The sequence below is a fragment of the Gossypium raimondii genome, unplaced genomic scaffold (assembly GCF_025698545.1).
Source record: "Gossypium raimondii isolate GPD5lz unplaced genomic scaffold, ASM2569854v1 Contig00331, whole genome shotgun sequence".
In the NCBI taxonomy this organism is placed as follows: Eukaryota; Viridiplantae; Streptophyta; class Magnoliopsida; order Malvales; family Malvaceae; genus Gossypium; species Gossypium raimondii.
This window is the reverse complement of record NW_026291431.1, coordinates 1-20,000: the sequence shown is the minus strand read 5'-3', so window position 1 is coordinate 20,000 and position 20,000 is coordinate 1. Positions and strand designations below refer to the sequence as shown.

The following is a 20,000-nucleotide window of genomic DNA, read 5'->3' as shown; positions in this document are numbered from 1 at the left end:
CAAAGATAGGGATCTATTCGGTTATTAAATGATACATAGTGCGATACAGTCAAAACAAGGTATTATAGTAAGAAAAGAATAGATACCTCGGAGACAGGCGGATTCATCAACGGATTCTCTATCCTATCTTTTCTTTTGCCATCTAATTTATTTATGTTCGTTATAGGATAAGAAGACGGTTAGAAATCCTTTATTTTTTCAACCCAATCGCTCTTTTGATTTTGGAAAAAAATATCTTTTCTTTATCAATATACTGCTTCTTCTACACATTCATGGCTAACCCATAAAGGGAATGCCTAATAATAAGGACTCATAAAAAAATCGATAATTTACTCATGAGAAAAACCTTTACCCCATTAGGCACTAATTTCTTTTTAACGTTTAATTAGATCAGGTAATCATTCAAATTGAGAACAGAAGCTCGTTACTTTTTGTTTCCTATAATTGGGGCCGTAGAGCTCTCATCCATTTATTCACTCGACCCAACTTTGAATTCAATTCATTTTTTTGTTCCGCACCAAAAATTCAAAACGGTTTTTTTGAATGATCCGGAAAAAGGATTCTTAGAATTCTCCATTGCTACGACATGCTCTTTTTCCATCCACCTTTCAGGATCAGTCGTGGTCTTACAAACTCTACCGATGGTCTGAACGAATCCTTTCTTCATACAAATGTGTAAAAGATGCTAGTCGCACTTAAAAGCCGAGTACTCTACCGTTGAGTTAGCAACCTGAAAAAATTAGAATATGTAGATCCAATCGGAATAAAAATGGAATTGCACTAGGCAATCAAAACACGAAATTAGCAAAAATTGGAATAAAAAAAAAGACACGAAATTCTCAGATAAAACCATAGAAATAGAAATAGAATAAGTGAAAATTTGCGGACCGCCTCCTGTCTTATTCATTCCATTGTTATCCATTTTTTTTGTTTCAATACAATTACAATAAAAAAATTATTGTATCACAACAAATTCAAAGAAAGAACCCATTATTTGCATTATTTGAATCAAGTGAAGTGCCAAACGAGGATAAATGGATCTATTTATCTATGATCGAATTATATTTGTTCGATACACTGTTGTCAATATGATTGTAAATTTTGAATATAAATGTTGAGAGTTGAGAAAAGAATAAAGAATATAAAAAAGACTCCAAAAAATACAATGAAAAAAAAGAATTCATTTTTTTTTTATTAATTATTATTAATATTTTCTTTTATATGTTATATGTTATTTTATCTGTTTTTTATCTTATTTTAGGTTGTTTTGTAAATGTTTAAATGCAATTACTTCATTTATTCACTTGATCTTTTTTCTCTATTTTCTATCAATAAAATTGGCTCAATAAAATCGGGTTTTGTTGTTATAGAACACGGTATTCTAGATTTTATAGTAGGAATATTCTATAGTAGCAAAGCAATAAGAAATACGAATAATCAATTTTTAAAATAAAAGTCTGAATAGACCAAAAGAGGGGGGAGGAAATAATAAAGAAAAATTTATACAAAGCTAGATATGAATCATCCACACCCTCTTTTTTGGATTTCATTAATTGAATTTTGTTTGATTAAGACTAAGTTCTGTAAAAACACCCGCCTTCTTTAAAATATCATGAACAGTTGCTGTGGGTTGAGCTCCTTTTTCAAGGAAATAGAGAATGGCGGGAACATTTAAATAGGTTTGATTATTTATCGGATCATAAAAACCCACTTTTCGAAGATCTCTTCCTCTCTTCGATCGAACATCAATTGCAACGATTCGATAAACGGCTCATTGGGATAGATGTAGTTAAATAATACCCCCTAGAAACGTATAAGAAGTTTTCCTCGTACGGCTCGAGAAAAAATGATTAATTAAAAGTTATGTCTATGTATGGAATTAGAATGTATGGAATTAGAATGTCAAAAGATCCATAAACCAGCAAATCAATTAGACATTTAACCCCGTCTTTTTTTTCAAAAAAGAAGAAAAAGCATTCGTACTCTCATAACTCAAGTCAAATAACTCGCAAAATGCTCAAAAATAATCCTTAGGCATTCCTTTATTGAGTGGTCTCTAACCCTTTTTGTTTGTCTCGCTTAGAATCTATTACGATTCTTCATTTTAATCTAGTTGTTGAGAAAATGGAAAAGGGTATTTCCTTGTTCTAGGATCTTTATCTTTGCCTTGAATCATTGGGTTTAGACATTCCTTCGGCGATATTTAATCATTTCAAAATGGCAGCAACATGCCCTTTTTTCTCTTTTTTTTTCTATCAAAGAATCATATGAACGATTAATTCCTCGCATGATACACTTTTGATCGAAAGAGTTTTACCAATTCCAACAACTTTTCTTTTGATTTGAAAATAGTTGAATCGGATCCTTTCGATTTCTATATCACAAATAGACTTACGAAGTTGTTCCAACTTATTGATTTCCATTAACTAACCCTAGATCCTTGCCCTGAAAATGGATGTTTCTCTCGAGCTCCATCCTGTACTATTTACATTACAACCCAACAAAAGACGGATTCTAATAGAACAAAGGATGTCGAGCAAAAGCACCTTCATTTCTACATAACGGAAAGTGGTGGGTTTTGACATCCACAGCTGATCATGTCCTTCAAGTCGCACGTTGCTTTCTACCACATCGTTTCAAACGAAGTTTTACCATAACATTCCTCTAGTTTGGAGCATTGATTCAATTATGGAATCATGAATAGTCATTGGTTCAGTCGATACATAGTAATCTATCTATACTTTCTATATGAAATCAATTTCCTTCTATATGCTATATGAAATAAATAAATAATTTAGGAAGAAAAGCCTCAATAAGAATTCAAACTACCCCATATTGTATGATTGTCTGAATGCAATATTTTATTTTTTTTTTATTAGAATCGAAAAGTTTAATTAGAATAGAAAAGTATAATAAAAGTTAAAAAAAAATAAAGAATATCATTAATAATAATATTACGAAAATACTAATAATATCACGAATATTATAAATAACACAAATAAACTAATCTTTTTTTTGAATCTACTGCATCTTCAAATAACCTGATAGATCAAATAACTCGGTAGAATAGATCCAGCAATCTCACAGTTGTTCGAGTGCCAATCTTAAGAAATCATTAAAATCAAAAGCAAGAATCACATTTTCTCCACTACTTGACTGTTAGAAAGAAGGTTATTAAAAACAAAAAAAGAGCAATTTAGATTCGGATATGGTTATTCTGATATATAAATAGAGTATGCTCTGGGACGGAAGGATTCGAACCTCCGCATAGCGGGACCAAAACCCGTTGCCTTACCACTTGGCCACGCCCCATTTTGATTTCTATTTGAAACTACTAAACACTAATATGGGTATTCCTTGTTCGTCAATTCCAGTTCCAAATAGCTATAGCTATGGAATAGATTCTTGCTACGATTTTTGCACGTATGGATAGAGAATTAAATCGAATTTATTGATCATTACATAGAATTCAATTAAGATATTGTATGAAAGTATGATTTCTTCTATTCTCTTGTAAGAATTGAAGGCTTTTTGATTGGGTGAGTTCAAAGAAGTATTGTTTAGTCTGCCTTATTTTCCTTTCTTCATTTTTTTCCTTATATCAAAAAACATATTAATAACTCAATCAAAATTATCTCCAAGAACAAAATTTTGTTATGCTTAATATCTTTAATTTGATCTGTATCTGTTTTAATTCTGCCCTTTTTTCGAGTAGTTTTTTATTCGCCAAATTGCCCGAGGCCTATGCTTTTTTGAATCCAATCGTAGATTTTATGCCAGTAATACCTGTTCTCTTTTTGCTCTTAGCCTTTGTTTGGCAAGCTGCTGTAAGTTTTCGATGAGATCCTTAATACTGTCCTAGAAAAATTCATGAGTGATTCAAGAAAAAAAAATTCTAACAATTGAAAAGATCAGATAAGTCTTACACTATGAACGAACCCTCAATTCAAAGATTCAAATTCTTGGATAGCCCTGATAAATCTGGATCATCCCATTTCTCATTCTGACCCTTTTCGCCGAAGAACCCTATTTAGATTAGAGTCCGCCACAATATATAATTGTTGGTATGAAAGAATTTTTTGTAATGAAAACTCAACTCTTATTACAAGTGAATTTCTGAAATTCTTTTCGATTTCTAGAAATTCTAGAAATCACTTTATTTCTTGGTGTCAAAATCAAAACAAAATAGGATATGTGGTATAAAAACGGGGAATCTATTCTCTTTTTCCAAAAAATGCTCTTGGAGATTGTGTAATGCTTACTCTTAAACTCTTTGTTTACACCGTAGTAATATTCTTTGTTTCTCTTCATCTTCGGATTTCTATCTAATGATCCGGGACGTAATCCTGGACGCGAAGAATAAAAAAGGGAGAGTTCCTTGCTTCATTTTTAGAAATGGTATTAGGATTTGATCTATTCCACTACCAAAAACCGAAACGGAAAGAGAGGGATTCGAACCCTCGGTACGAATAACTCGCACAACGGATTAGCAATCCGACGCTTTAGTCCACTCAGCCATCTCTCCTAATTGAGAAAAGATAATTACTATGTTACAGCACGCAAAAAGAAAGGCTTGAAAAAAGCCCTTTTTGACTTTGTTATATAGATTATGTTATATAGATTATTATTTATCTATATAGAGTATTATTAATTATATAGAGTATTATTAATCCATAGATATATAGATTCTAAATTTTATTATTATTATATAGATTGATTATATAGATATATCCAACTTTTCTATAGAGATATAGAACTTTTATCAGTAATTCCATTCCATTTATATTCTATATCATTTATATTTTTAAATAAAACAAGGGCTCTAAAGAAATATCTCAAATAACAAAAAAAGAAAGAATATCGCTTTGATTTCGCGCAAAAGGGACTTTTAAATTTCCAATTTCCACGGACCGGCCTGGTCAGTACCCGGCCGGGCTCATTTTTTATTTTCAACTCAAATAACTCATTTTTTCTATGATTCTGCGATCTGGCTTGTTGTAACAAAAAAATCTTGTTATTGCATTGAATCAACAATCAGAAGCAGAAGAAGTCCTATTTCCGTTCCTATGATATAGAATCAAAATATTATTTCTATTCTTTTTCTTTCTTCCTATTTCTTTTTATTTCCATTTATTTTATATTTTACTAGAATAACTAGAATAAATAATAAAAACTATGGATTTTGCACAATCCATTTTTATGTTATTTATGTTATGACTAAGTCCTTTGTCGAATCCTATCTATCAAAACTCCTATAACACAAGTCTTCTGACAAAAGGTGGCAAGGCCCTAATTTTCAGGATTTTTAGGCTCCTATCTTGTAATCCTATCTTGATTACGCCCAATTCTGTTCGACAAAGGGTCCCTTTATATACAATAAATATACAATAAATACAATAATCGCATTGTAGCGGGTATAGTTTAGTGGTAAAAGTGTGATTCGTTCTATTAATCCCTAAGAGTTAAGGGGTCCTCGGTTTGATTCATATTCCGAGCAAAACTTTATTTCTTAAAAGGATTTAACTTTACCTCTCAACGAAAGATTTGAGGAAGAATATACATTCTCGTGATTTGGATCCAAGGGCCAATTAAATTAGATATAATTTTAAATTATATTCTAACTAAAAATTGAAAATTGGATTATGAAATTACGAAACATAATTTTTTTTTCAATTGGATCAATACTTCCAATTGAATAAGTATGAGGAAAAGATCCATGGATAAAGATAGAAAAGTGTATTTCTAATCGTAACTAAATCTTCAATTTTTTTATGGGATAGATTGAAGCAAAATAGCTATTAAACGATAACTTTGGTTTACTAGAGACATTTACATCTTGTTTTAGCTCGGCGGAAACAAAATGCTTTTCCTAAGGATTTTCTCAAATAGAAATAGAGAACGAAGTAACTAGAAAAATTGTTCTATTCTAATCCCACTCTTCTAGAAGGATCATCTAGAAAGCGAATTGTTTTGAATGCATTCAGACAGAAAAGCTAACATAGATGGTATGGGCCGAATTCTTATTTCATTTCGTTCCTGCCTTATCTTTATCTTATTTATATTCAATTTTTTTGATTTCTTTTTTTTTTATTTATCCATCTTCCATAAAGGAGCCGAATGAAACCAAAATTTCATGTTCGGTTTTGAATTAGAGACGCTAAAAATAATGAATCAACGTCGACTATAACCCCTAGCCTTCCAAGCTAACGATGCGGGTTCGATTCCCGCTACCCGCCTGATATTCGAATTCTATCTATTCTATCTATTTGAATATTTATTAATTCAATTCAACGATGCATTAGCATCATTGAATTGAATTAATAAATACGCAATTCCTAACAATACAATTTTTCACATGTTCTTTAGTTTTTCCAACCAAGAGAAAAGAAAAAACCGAACAAGAGAAAAAGTCAAAATGTCAAAAATCGTAATGAAAAGCGTCCATTGTCTAATGGATAGGACAGAGGTCTTCTAAACCTTTGGTATAGGTTCAAACCTATTGGACGCAATTTAGAATCGATTTCTATATTCCATTGTTAGAATTTTCTATTTATAATTGTTCCTGAAGTCGAAAACGTTCCATTTGGTCCTGAATAGCGTCTTTCAAAAGCGTTTCCGCTTCCTCAGTGAATGTCTTGGTAGAAGATATGATTTCTTGGAACTGAGGTTTATTCGTTTTTAAGTAAGTACGTAACTCAACGAGAAATTTCACTTGTCCAATTTCTAATGAATCAAGATAACCATTCGTTCCGGTATAAATAGTACTTATCTGTTCTGCCACCGTAAGAGGAGCTGATTGGGATTGTTTAAGCAACTCACGTAATCGTTGACCTCGTGCCAATTGATTCTGAGTAGCTTTATCGAGATCAGAAGCAAATTGTGCAAAGGCTTTAATTCGGCGAATTGGGCCAATTCCAATTTTGATTTACCAGCGACTTGTTTCATAGCTTTAATTTGAGCCGCCGATCCTACTCTGGAGACGGAAACCCTACATTAATAGCAGGTCTGATTCCAGCATTGAATAGATCGGCGGATAAGAATATTTGTCCATCTGTAATGGAAATCACATTAGTAGGAATATACGCCGAAACGTCTCCCGACTGGGTCTCAACTATTGGTAAAGCAGTCATACTTCCTTCACCTAACTGAGAACTTGATTTAGCGGCTCTTTCTAAAAGGCGCGAATGCAAATAAAAAACATCTCCTGGATAAGCTTCACGACCCGGCGGTCTTCGTAATAGAAGAGACATTTGGCGATAAGCCTGTGCTTGCTTGGAAAGATCATCATAAATGATTAAGGTGTGTCGTTCACGATACATAAAATATTCAGCCAAAGCAGCTCCTGTATAAGGAGCGAGGTATTGTAATGTAGCTGGGGAATCCGCCGTTTCGGCTACCACAATGGTGTACCCATCGCTCCCTTTCTTGGAAAGTGGTCACTACCTGAGCCACAGAAGATGCTTTTGACCGATAGCTACATAAACACATATTACATTTTGCCCTTGCTGATTGAGAATCGTATCCGTGGCTACTGCTGTTTTACCGGTCTGTCTATCCCTCAATAATTAATTTCGCTGACCACGTCCTATAGGGATCATCGAATCAATAGCAATAAGGCCTGTTTGAAGAGGCTCATAAACGGAACGTCTCGAAATAATACCTGGGGCAGGAGATTCAATTAACTGAGATTCAGAAGCTGAAATTTCACCCCGACCGTCAATAGGCTTAGCCAGGCATTTATAACACGACCCAAATAAGCCTCACTCACTGGTATCTGAGCAATTTTTCCTGTTGCTTTTACAGAACTTCCTCTTGTATCATCAAACCGTCACCCATTAATACAACACCAACATTATTTGATTCCAAATTTAGGGCAATGCCTATGGTACCCTCTTCAAATTCTACTAATTCACCTGCCATTACTTCATCAAGACCATGAATACGAGCAATGCTGTCGCCCACTTGAAGGACGGTACCAGTATTTACAATCTTTACTTTCTATTATATTGCTCAATACGTTCACGGATAATATTACTAATTTCGTCGGCTCTAATAGTTACCATGAGTATTTCCTAATTATTTTTTGGAAGAAAAAAAATAATGCCTACAATCTACAATAAAGTAAAAGGTAAAAAAAAGGGCTAATCAGTTATTTCTTTCATCACCCCAAACAAGCCAATATTAGCGCTAATGGTGCGTAAATGTAACTCGTTGTTTAAAGAACTATTCAGAGTTCCTAGAGCTCCTTGTAAAGCTTGTTGGAAAACCCGTTGTCGGACTTGATTAATCGCTCTTTGTTGTTCAAAATAAATGGTTTCATTTTTGTAATTTTCTAATTGTTCCAAAATCTTATAAGTTGAATTAATCAAATTCAATTTTTCTCGTTCTATCTCAGAGTATCCATTCACTGAAACTGATCCGCCTCCATTTCTATTTTCCGTAAGCGGCCCGGGCCTTTTCCAGCCGTTCAATAGCCCCCGCGTAGTTCTTCTGAATTTCGAATAGTATTCAAGATCCTCTTTTCGATTATCTAATAAATCACTTAATGAAAGTAGATTATCTTTCCATTCATTTTTTTTTATTTCAAAAATTCCATGATCCCTTCCCGAACCAAACATGAACCTTTCGATTCATTTGGCTCTCACGCTCAATTATTTCTTATTTATTGGGAATTAATTCCCAATATCTTTTTTTTCTAATGTAATGAGCTTACCCTCTCCCTCTCGTCTCTATTCATATTCCAAAATATCGAAACTGATTACTAATACAAGACCAGAATATTCGGAGGATTCTTCTGACCAAAATAGAAAATATATCAAAAAACTAAAAAGTATAATAAAAAAATAATAAATCAAAGATTTACATATAATTTGTAATTTATAATTGTACTTAGAATTGTATAATGTATAATTGTAATTTGTCAGCAAAGTTGTTTCTTTTTTTTCTTCAAATTCAAAGAATTCTTCCCTTTATACATAGGTCATCGATTCAGCATTGGAAAAGGGGCTCAAATCGTTTTATCGACATGAGTGTTTTATATCGAAAAAACATTTTTGTTTTGAAAATATTTCTGTATTTAGTAACATAGTAGTAGAAAGAGTACCCTGCTGCATCTGAACTTCAAACGGGTTTGGCCTTAACCATGTTAATGGTCCCAGATTATTGGTTAATAGAGAATCAAAGTCGATGTACCAATGAATCACGAAATGCTATGGTTCTATAATATGATTTTAAAAATTTATTCAGAAGTAATTGCGGATCATGCACTCTTTTCTTTCCTAGTTATAATGAAAAAAAGTACAACTGGGTGAATCCAGCCTATTCTTGAAATAAACAACTCGCACACACTCCCTTTCCAAAAAAGATCAATACACCAAGGACTACACTTAGATTTATTGGATTTGTTGCTAAAATATCGGTATTAACCCCGAAACTCCCGGCGGATGGCCAGTGACCCAAGGAAACGAAAGAATCGGTTACATTTTTCATATGATCTCCTATTTTATTTTAGATAGACTAAAAAAAGAACTCGGTTCTTTCTTTTGTATTATATCGCTTTGACTCCTTTTCCATTTATTCTATTCTATTTATATTATTCTAATTATTCTAATTCTATGTATTTCTTTTTTGTTTTAATAAATTATTAAATTTATTATAAAATTATTCATTATTATGATTATGAATTTTCATTTACCTATGTATAAACGGAGTCAAAATAGATTCTATTTATCTAGTTAGCTAGAAATGTATTTTTTTTTTCAATTGAAAATTCTAATAATAATAATTTTATTAGAATTAGGGGCAGGTTTCATGTCAATGGCAAAATACCTCATTTGTTGCAACACTCCTTTAAACAATAAATAAGAAATAAGTAAACAAGAAATTAAGAAATAAGGGTTCTCTTGAACTAAGAAGGAAGGAAGAAAGCGAGTCGGTGTGATAATTCCTCATCCTCAAATTAATCCTTCCCATGGATTATTGTCCCAACGAATAATTAATTGTAGGTGAAATCTTGATAGAATTCGAAAAGGAGGAGTAAGTCCCAAGCCATAAAATAAGAAAAAATACAAAATTCTCATGTTTATAGGATTAAACAAAGGATTCGCAAATAAGAGTGCCAATGCTACAACCAGCCCATAAATTGTTAAAGCTTCCATAAAAGCCAAACTAAGCAATAAAGTACTCGTATTTTTCCTCTGCCTCGGGTTGTCTCGCGATACCTTCTACAGCTTGGCCCGCAGCAGTACCTTGACCAACTCCAGGTCCAATAGAAGCAAGCCCGACAGCCAACCCAGCAGCAATAACGGAAGCGGCAGAAATCAGTGGATTCATGATAAGTTCCTCGCACCAAAATAAAGAAATGGTTAATGATACAATCATCCAATGAATTTTGACTTAATTATATTATTCCATCGCTAAGATTCAACCTGCCGAAGTAACTAAGAACTCCGAATGGAAGTGAGAAGATTATTGAACCGTCAGAACTATTTCGACATCTTTTTTTTAGGTCCTATCCGCTAGATTTTTTTGAATCCGCACATACTTTGTTCTTCCCTTTCTTTTTTCCAACCCATTCTTTGCTTTGAATTCTTCGTTTTTGTCTTTATTTTATTTATCTCTTTATTCGTTCAATTCATAGTCAAAGACGAAACAGAGGAACTTCTATTCTTCTATTGGAATACCTATCTAAATCCACAGTAGTAGGTTGGATTAGATATATTTTGAGTTGGTATATAACTAGTCAATATCTAATATCCCATATACATGTGTTTCTTACATAACGTAAACCAACTATTCATGTCTTAGATTCAATTGGATTCTAGAATTCTTCCTCAAAGGATAGACAAGAGCTGTCTTATAGCCATTAGATTCCATATACCTAATTTTACCCCCTTTTTTTTTCCTAATCATTTTTTTTTATATCGTTTTTGTAATGTAAATTGTCTCTTCCTTTTATTTTTATTTAGCATTATCTCACATGGATACAATCTAAATGGACGAATTCATTAGACCAAATCATTGCATACAAATAAAACATCAATATCAGTATTTGATTGAGCTAAGTTCATGCAATTTATTTTATTATTTATGAAAAAATTTCTTTGGTCAATCATTGAATTGAATGAAGAAATCGACTGAAATGGGAATCATTCTATATAAAGAACAGCTTTTAAAAATCATAGACCCTAAATTGATACCATAAGAATTCTATTCGAATTAGGACTCATAATATTGAAATTGAATAAACAAAACAATATCAAGATAAAGATAATATTGATTGAAGGTAAATATGATATAAATATAAGTAATAAAAAATGGACCAACCTAGAATTTTAGGAAAAGATCTTTCAATTAGATCTCTTCCTTTTTTATTACAATTTCTAATATCGTAATCTTTTTGTTATTACTCTAGATCGTCGTATTTGTATATTTATGGTCCCTAAGTAAGTAGATTATCTTGAGTTGCGCATACATTGATTGGACCAAGCTAAGCTAAAAAGAAAAGGGCTAGACTATTTCAAAAAAACTAGTCAATGATGACCTCCATGGATTCGCCTATATAAGCCGCAGCTAAAGTTGCAAAAATAAGAGCTTGAATCCCACTTGTAAATAATCCAAGGAACATGACAGGTATAGGGACGACTGAAGGTACTAAAGAAACAAGAACAACAACTACTAATTCATCAGCTAATATATTCCCTGAAAAGTCGAAAACTAAGTGATAAGGGTTTTGTGAAATCTCTAAAATGTTAATAGGTAAAAGAATTGGAGGGTTGAATGTATTTACTGAAATACCCTAATCCTTTTTTGAAAGACCCGCATAGAAATATGCTACTGACGTGAGTAAAGCTAAAGCAACAGTAGTATTTATATCATTCGTAGGTGCGGCTAACTCTCCATGAGGTAATTGTATGATTTTCCAAGGTAACAGAGCACCTGACCAGTTAGAAACAAAATAAATAGAAACATAGTTCCAATAAAGGGAACCCATGGACCATATTCTTCTCCAATCTGAGTTTTGCTTACGTCTCGAATGAATTCAAGAACATATTCGAAGAAATTTTGACCGGCGGTTGGAATGGTTTGTGGATTCCGAACAGCGATAACGGCGGAACCTAATAAGATAGCAATTACAACCCAAGAAGTAATAAGTACTTGGGCATGGACTTGGAAACCTGCTATTTGCCAATAGAAATGTTGGCCTACTTCCACACCAGAGATATCGTATAACCCGTTTAGTGCGTTTGATATACCATTCATATTGCCCTCTGACAGAAATAGAACTTTACTTAAAAAATAAAAAAAGGAATTATTTTGATTCAATCTTCTTGCCTACTCAAATTCTATATTTTTGACACCGACGAAACGAATCACACAATATTCACAGTTTTTTATCTCTTTGTGCGATTCAGGATATAGTAACCGATTCCATAGATCTATGTAGTTCCAAAAATAATTTATTTATCTTATTATTAATCAAGGATTTCGTATATAGCTAGAACAACCTCACAAATTGCGACTACTAATTTGTTAAGAATTAATCGAATTGAAGCTATAGCGTCATCATTTGCTGGAATCGAAATATCTGCGAGATCGGGATCGCTATTTGTATCGATTAAACAAATTGTTGGAATTCTAAAGTGATACATTCTCGCAGAGCCGTATATTCTTCTTGCTGATCAACGATGATTACAATATCAGGCAATCTCGTCATATATTTAATCCCGCCCAGATATGTTTGCAAGCGAGATAATTGTCTCTTCAACATAGCTGCATCTCTTTTCGGAAGACGGTTGAGTCCCCTGTCTTTTGTTCTGTTCTCAAGTCCCTGAACTTATGAAGCCTCGTTTCTGTAGTGGGCCAATTTGTTAACATACCACTGAGCCATTTTTATTAACATAATGACACTGAGCCCTTATTGCAGCCTGCGCCACCGAATCAGCGGCTTTATTTTTGGTACCAACAATTAAGAATTGTTTTCCTTACTTGCTGCATCAAAACTAAATCACAAGCTTCTGATAAAAACGAGCGGTTCTAGTCAGATTTGTAATATGAATATTCTTACGTTTTGCAGAGATATATGGCGCCATTCTAGGATTCCATTTCCTAGTACCATGACCAAAATGAACTCCTGCTTCCAACATCTCTTCCAAATTTATGTTCCAATATCTTCTTGCCATTTCTGTTTGCATTCTTCTCTCTTTTTTTTAAGTAAAAAAAGAGAGACACCCTGAAATAAATAATAGTTCCAATGGAACCTTCTTCTACTGGGATTGGTCGTTTATCCACGAGCCAAGCCATTACTTTCTATTCGTTATTCTCTTTATTACTATTAACAAATTAACAACTCAAATGACCACAACAAATTATCTTAAGAATCATTAAATTCTATACCTATAAAAGAGCGGCCTGATGTATCATGTAAATTGTTTGAAATGCAAGAGTCAAATAATTCTCGGTGGTGGAAGAAAATATCTCTCATTTCTCCCCCGAAGAAATTCTTTTTTTTTGTTTCCAAAAGAATGTTGTTATGTTGCCGTGACCGGTGCACTAATCCTTTGAATCCGGTACCGGCGGGTATCATACCCCCAAGCACAACGTTTTCTTTCAGGCCTTTCAACCAATCGATACGACCCCGGAGAGCAGCTTTGCTAAAACTCGAGCAGTTTCTTGAAAACTTGCTTCAGATATAAAACTTTGAGTGTTCAGAGATGCTCTCGTTATTCCCAATAAAACAGCTCGATAACAAATCGCTTCTTCTAAAGCACGCCCTGTTCGTTCCGCTCGCAATAATCCAATCAGTTCCCGGTAAAAAACATTAGACATTCCATCTTCTGAAACCAATACTTTTGATGTTATTTGACGTACAATAATTTCTATATGCCTATTATGGATCTGTACCCCTGAGATCGATAAACCTTTGGATCTTATTAACCAAAGAGAGACGACTTTGCACTATAGTTAGCTCAGCACCAATCACGAATCCTCAAGGAATTCCAAGAATTCTTGTTATACATTCGTTCCAACCTCAATTCTCTTTTCTAGGTTCATCGATATTGAATCAATCGAACGCACTTCTAACACTTGTTCCACTTTTGGAAGACCCTGCGTTATATCACCAGATCTCGATTTTTCATATATAAATGTAACTAACGTATCTCCTTCGTAAAGGATTTCTCCATAATGCCCATGGACAGTTGCTCCCGGAGTCGCCAAATAAGGCTTAGCTGATCTTATTACTATAGAATCAGCTTGAACAATAAAAACTTGACCTGATTTTAGGCGTGGTCCGCTTTTGGCTATACATACATTTTCACAAATAAACTGCCCAAGACTAATTATTGTGGACGTTTCTTCACAATAATTATGATGATAATGATGATGGGGAAAATACCAATTCAAATTGACTGCATTCAAAAAGATGTTACGGCATGGATCGAAATTATAAATTCTCCCATTTTCAGCTATTAAATAATAGTTAAGTACTTGAAAAGCCTGTTTTAAATTGTCAAGCTCCAAATATTTCGCTACCGAGGTCTGATTATGAGTTATTAAAGGGTAAAATGATGAATAAAAATTCGCAATTTTGGGGGCTGTTCCTAAAGGACCCAATAAATTCTTAATTGGAATTAGAGGATCTTTTTTAATTGATTGTTTTATCACATTGTGATATTTTACATCGTTGAATGGGCCCATGCGAAAACAATTAGATGATGACAAAATTATCAAAGATTGGGATTCCTTATTTCTGTTCAAGAGCGTATGAATAGTTCCGTGATTTTGGCTAAACGATTGTTGAATCCTTGCGTTGGAATAAATGGAATAAAACGGATTTTTATTGGTACGATCTGACCTATTATCAGAAATCAATTCTGAACCTGACGGATCATTTCTTTTTCTGATATAAAAAATATGAGATTTCACTAAGTCGATTCTTAGGAAATCTCGAATCAGACCATTTGTCCTTACTTCAACAAAGGAAGCACAGACCTCTTCGGCGAAAGAACTTTTGTTGTCTTGGTCCCAACTCAACACTAAACAAGTCCGAACTAGTTGAATACTTGTGTCAGAAATTCTCCGAGTCGGTTTGCCATTTCCATAAAGGATATAATTGACAGCTCGAAGTTGCATATTATCTTTTTCCCGAAATGGATCCTGGGGGAAGAGTGTTACAAATTTAGACCGTCCGGTATTTCATATGGGGTTACAGGTCGAACCAAAACAAAATACTTTTTCTTGGTAGGTGTGATCCGTTGACATAGATCCAATTTTTCAATTTTTTGATTCCTTAGAGTTTGTTTTGCCTGTTCCTGGTGGTATCAAGATGCCACTGTGTCGAGATATCTTATCTCTTTCTCCGGGAAAATAGATATTACCCGAAAAATTTTCAGTTCAACTTTTTTTTTTTTCCACTCGGACCAATCCGCCCACTTGGCTTCTTGTATTTAAAGTGATTTGGGTATCTACTCCAATGATACTATTGTTCCGTACCATTATGGAAGAAGATTCGATAAAATATGCACTTCCTCGGGAATGAAAAAATCGATCTACTTTCATTTGGTATTTTGGCTTAACCTTTTTGACTCCTCGATACTCAATCACATCCTCCCTTTGACGATTGAATGCGCCCCAAGAGTCCCATATTTAGTAATTCCTGAACTCTTTCTTCTGTATCGAGGATCGTCAAAAAAAGCAAGAATACTTTTTCTACGGAAAATACCATTTATGGGTATTTCGATCGAGATACCGGAATGGGAATGCAGCATTAGTTCTTTCTCTTGGTCTTGAATCAATTGAAATGGAATAATAAATCTATTTCTTCGTCTCTTTGCTAATAAATCAGCATTCTCGTGGAGAATAGCAGAATATATGAAATCACAATGCCCAGTACCTATTATTCGATTCAATTCTGAATAATCGTAAATCCTATCTTCTTTTTATCCGAAAATCCGAACTAAATAAGTTGTGTCTCACTTGATCATTATTCACTGAGAATCTAGAAATATATCTTCGTTCGGCAGAAAGATAATGAATGTTTATTTGATCTTGATCTTTGTGGAGCGAAAAGGAACTACACTGAATTTGTACGAACCCCTGATAATATCCACAAATGGCTTGTTTTTGGTAAGAGATGGACATTACTATATGTAAATTCAAGCGAATGGTACACATCGGTACTCCAGTGCATTTCCTCTGAGTCAGAATAAATATGTTTTCGAACCCTCTTTCAAATTTAAAGTGTATGTTCCCGCGAATCTCAGCAATCACTTGTTCTGATTCTACATATTGATCGTTTTGAACTAAAAGAAAACTTTTGGTGGAATAGTCACCTTATGTATAATATCTTCGCCTCAATAATTACATACAAGTCCAGATAACATAAAAAGCAGGATGCCCGTGACGTGTGTGTGTAGGATGAACCAAATCCTCATTGAATTTGATTTTTCCATTAAAAGGGCTCGTACATGTTCTGCAGTACCCCTGTAAATACTCCGCCGGTATGAAAAGTTCTTAATGTTAGTTGCGTTCCTGGTTCTCCAAATGGATTGCCCCGCAATAATACCTACAGCTTCCCCAATTCAACCAGGTCACCATGAGTGGGGCCCGACCATAACATAATCGACAAATCCAAGATGTACTCCTACAAGTAAAGGAGTTCGAATAGATATTGGTTGTGTTCGAAAGGCTCTGAATCGATCGACAAGCCCAAGCCCAATATCTTGATTTCGAATGGCAATGCACCGCGGACCCATATATATATCGTCCGCTAATACACGACCAATTAATGTTTGATAAAATTTTTCTGGAAGCGTCCTCTTTGAGGACTCACAGAAATCCTCGGTGGTGCCACAATCTGTTCTACGTACAACAATGTGTTGAACTACTTCAACAAGTCTGCGCGTAAGATATCCAGCATCTGATGTTCGTACGGCGGTATCCACAACCCTTTCGGGCTCCGTAGCAAGAAATGATATATTCTGTTAAAGACAGTCCTTCGCGTAAATTGCTTTGAATGGGTAAATCGATCATTTGTCCTTGGGGATCCGACATTAATCCTCTCATACCTACTAATTGGTGCACTTGAGATGCATTTCCTCTAGCTCCTGAAAAAGACATTATATGGACTGGGTTAAACGGGTCAGTCATCCTAAAATTAGGATTCATTTCTTGTCGCAAATATTCACTTGTAGCATACCATATCTCAATTGATTGGCGTAATTTTTCTACCGTGTACATTCCCAAAATGATGGTGTTTTTCCAAAATCAAACTTTGTTGTTCAGCATCTTGGACTAGCCATCCCTTAGAAGGTATCGTTAAAAGATCATCAATTCCTAATGAAATGGATGTAGCAGTGGCTTGCTGGAAACCCAGAGCTTTTACTTGATCCAGGATGTGATGTATATGCCATTCCGAAGTGATCTATTAATCTGCTAATAAGCCGTTTAATGGCAGTTCCATCTATCACTTTATTGTGAAATACCAGATTGGCCTGTTCTGCCATAAATACCCCTTATTCCGCTGAGTGGACTTCGCCAATGGGTTTGAGTCAATGATTGGAAAACTTCCTTTCTCGATCTTGATTGTGGTAGAAAGTCGGGTCAGAACTGGGGTCCTAGTTGAACCGGAGAGACCTGAATTCATATTGGTGTCATAGAATTTTTAGCTTAGATACCATATGATTGGGTATCATATGAGTAGGCCTGAAAAACCCTTGTATAGCTTCTTCGATTTCTCGGTAAAGAGAAATATGACCAACAGTGGTTCGAATGTATATACAAAGAATTTTTTTTTTAAACTTACTATTAGATAATGTCCATAAATCTCATGATAGGTACCCAAAGATTCATAGTGAACTTCGATGGAGCTTCTTTGAAGCAATAACGCATTGCTCTAGTCGCCACCGGAGCCACAAAGGACTATCTAAATTGATTCTTTTCGCCTATAAGCTCCAATCGCATCATAGGAATTACAAAAAAGGCTCCTTGTAGACTTATAGTTATTATCGTCAATTCTTTCATTTTGATAGCTTTTCGATTCCATGGATTATACCTATTCGCACAAATACCTCGACGATTCCCACTCGTTAATACATAGAGCCCAATAAGCATATCTTGAGTCGGTACGGAAATGGGATCCCAATAGCTGGAGACAAGAGATTCATATGAGAAAACATAAGTAAACGAGCCTCCGCTTGCGCCTCTAAAGATAAAGGTACATGAACTGCCATTTGATCCCCATCAAAGTCTGCATTGAATCCTTACAAACTAATGGATGTAAACAAATAGCGCGTCCTTCCACTAAAATAGGTTGGAATGCCTGTATACCTAATCTATGCAGAGTAGGCGCCTATTCAGCAATACAGGATGTCCCTGCATAACTTCTTGCAGTATTTCCCATACAATCGGCCCTTTTCCCGAATTTTACTCTTAGCAACTCCTATGTTCGAGCAAGATGTTGTCTAATTAGACCGCGAATTACAAATGTCTGGAAAAGCTCTATTGCTATTTCATGAGGCAATCCACAGCGATGTAATGAAAGTGAGGGCCAACAACAATGACAGAACGTCCTGAATAATCGACTCGTTTGCAAGCAAAGTCTCGCGAAATCTTCCTCTTTGCCTTCAATTACATCTGAAAACGACTTGTAAACCTTATTATGACCGTCCTCATTGGTTGTCCGCGGATTCCATTATCAAGAAGTGTATCCACGGCTTCTGTACTAATTTTTCCTGACACATTACTAATTCTTCTGGCGTAGATCTACTTGTTGTTAATAGATCGGTAAGAGTATTATTTCGATAGATAACTCTTCTATAGAGTTCATTAATATCCGAACTCATTAGTTTACCCCCATCTATCTGAATGATCGGTCTCAACTCGGGAGGAAGAACCGGTAATAGACATAAAACCATCCATTCTGGTTCTATATTTGTTCGAATAAAATGCTTAGCCAATTCCATGCGTCTAACCAAAAAATCCTTTCTTCTTCCAATTTTTCGATCTTCCCATTCATTACCCGTGAGGCCTTCTTTCTCCTAATTCTTTCCATTCTACCACCGAATAATCGATAAGAATTCGCAAATCTAGATCGGCTAATTGTTCTCGAATAGCACCTGCTCCGGTAGAAATTTCGCGACTTCGAAATGTATCGAAACCTTGGGTAGTAAAAAGTGGATACTGTATTTCCAGGATTGAATTTCATATTCGAATGAACCTCGTAATCGTAAGAAAGTAGGTTTTTAGCGATGGGCCTAGCAAAAGAAAAATTAGGATAGGGTTCTGCGATCCCTCAAAATCGGACATGAGAGTTTCCTCTCATCCGGCTCAAGTAGTTACACCAAATAAAGATAAAGTAAAGGAGTTCTCGCTTTCAAATTCTAGAACCCCCCAAAAAGGTCTACTCTTTACTCAAGTTCCAAGAAACATTTCATTGATTGATTCTTCTTTTATTGATTTATTGATTTCGATTTTCTTAATTCTTTATTCAATATTCAATTCAAAATTAGGACATAAATGAAATGTGAAATTCTTGAGTAGTCTACTTCCCCTCGAATGCTGAATCCTCTAAAATTAAAGGAGTGTCATAAGGGATTTACTTGTCTATGTACCCTTCCATTCGATCTCTTAGGTCCTGCGGTACCTCGACGATTATACCACGATGCCCTTAACTTAAAGCCTAAGCCTATATGCGATGTATAGACTCCTGCAACCATGACATATTTGTTTCCTTGAACATAATTTCATTTCTTTCTAAAAGAACTAAAAGAAATGAGAGCGGTTAATTCCACAAAAAAAAGAAGTCTTTTTTTCACGAGGTACAACCTCAAAATCCTAGTTATTTATTTTACTGACTCGACCATAGACCAATTCCTTTTATTTGGGAGTATTGAATATGCCCATAATTCTTGAGCTTCATGTTACTCTTCCCAAGAGACATGTCAGATCCAGGGCATCCCAATTGATTGAATGGGATGACAGTTTCTCATTCCAATCTGTAA

At 34.6% G+C, this 20,000-nt stretch overlaps 1 non-coding gene and 4 pseudogenes across 1 annotated transcript; all 5 read right to left on the bottom strand.

Moving 5' to 3' along the window:
• The window catches only part of LOC128039027 (maturase K-like), a 1,456-nt pseudogene extending 998 nt beyond the window's left edge, over nt 1–458 (bottom strand).
• A 3,979-nt stretch (nt 459–4,437) lies between these two features.
• TRNAS-GCU (transfer RNA serine (anticodon GCU)) lies at nt 4,438–4,525 on the bottom strand. Its single transcript has one exon. It is a non-coding gene; the product is annotated as a tRNA-Ser (tRNA).
• Nucleotides 4,526–6,534: 2,009 nt separating this feature from the next.
• On the bottom strand, nt 6,535–8,425 carry LOC128039028 (ATP synthase subunit alpha, chloroplastic-like; annotated as a pseudogene).
• Nucleotides 8,426–10,167: 1,742 nt separating this feature from the next.
• Nucleotides 10,168–12,349, bottom strand: LOC128039029 (ATP synthase subunit a, chloroplastic-like; annotated as a pseudogene).
• Nucleotides 12,350–12,473: 124 nt separating this feature from the next.
• On the bottom strand, nt 12,474–13,186 carry LOC128039031 (30S ribosomal protein S2, chloroplastic-like; annotated as a pseudogene).
• Between the last annotated feature and the right edge of the window lie 6,814 nt (nt 13,187–20,000).